General features: G+C 47.1%; 1 non-coding gene across 1 annotated transcript; it reads right to left on the bottom strand.

The window, feature by feature from the left end:
- Positions 1 to 224: 224 nt before the first annotated feature.
- Positions 225 to 334, bottom strand: TRNAL-CAA (transfer RNA leucine (anticodon CAA)). The gene is made up of 2 exons: positions 297 to 334; positions 225 to 270 (listed from the first exon to the last, which is right to left on the bottom strand). It is a non-coding gene; the product is annotated as a tRNA-Leu (tRNA).
- Positions 335 to 1,167: the final 833 nt, after the last annotated feature.

Genomic DNA, 1,167 nt, shown 5'->3' with positions numbered 1-1,167 from the left:
CACCTCCTGCTCTTTGCCAAATATATCTCGCTCGGATCTCACTGCCTTCCAACCTGAAGGATTTACGAAACGGATTTAGCTCCGCCTCCTAAAAAAGCGTTCTATATCACACACAGATAGCTGTACTTTTAGTGAGGTCTCAGTGGCCGTTTACTTCATGTACAATGTTAAAGGCCGTAATCCGCTTGCATTATAATTAAAATATCTATATCTAAAAGTAATTATGTCAGAAGTGGGATTTGAACCCACGCCTCCAATCGGAGACCAGAACACCCAGCTGGTGGGAAGAGTCAGCTCTTGAGTCTGGCGCCTTAGACCGCTCGGCCATCCTGACAGCTGATTCAAGAGGGTTGGGACAATAGTCTGGAGGCTGGTTGTGACGACACAATACGCATCTTGTCTGACACTTATCACAACTGGCTCTGCGGCACAGGTATCCCTAACAGACATCAGACCGGCGACAATTGCATCAAAGGGCGAAATGTTTAACAACTGACACCAGCAACTCATCCTTCTAATCACACACCCACCACGAGGCTTTTACAGCCCACACCAGCGCTCAATTATTGCACATGCATTTATGATAAACGCTTTATCCGAGCACCAGATAGCAACGTAATTGTCTAACGTAACGTACCCAACTCTAGACGTGCTTCTGGAGCCGATGTCAGACACTAAAGGCCAAAGAACCGAAGGCTGCAGCTGAATTGGCCCAAACTGCCCTTACTAATTCCAGTACGCCACATCAGACCCCGCAGTTTAACGTTTTGGCACAGACACCAGGAATTTAATATCATTTCACTGACATCACCGCTGAGATATTGCAGCTCAGGCATCTGGATGGAACCCAGGCATTTTGGAATAACATCTGGCACTGACGTCACAGTAAGGGCACCGCCACTGTCGTGTGCCGCTCGAGACATGTATGCCACATGCAATGATACTTGCTGGAAGAGACAACTAGGTTTAAATGTCTCAGGACAGACATCGGAAGCAGATTTGATAGAACAGCCATCAGCAATGCCAGAATCTCCACCTGACAATCACAATTGAGAAGTCTGGAACAGACATCAGGTATTAACTGACCCCCAACCCATATCTGAAGGCACACAGATGAGAGCTGTTTAGAGAAGGGGAGGCCAAATGATGTCATCAGATCGGTGAGAT

The sequence above is a fragment of the Lissotriton helveticus genome, chromosome 7 (assembly GCF_964261635.1).
Source record: "Lissotriton helveticus chromosome 7, aLisHel1.1, whole genome shotgun sequence".
Classification (NCBI taxonomy): domain Eukaryota; kingdom Metazoa; phylum Chordata; class Amphibia; order Caudata; family Salamandridae; genus Lissotriton; species Lissotriton helveticus.
Note: the sequence above shows the minus strand (reverse complement) of the source record. Positions and strands in the feature narration are given on the sequence as shown.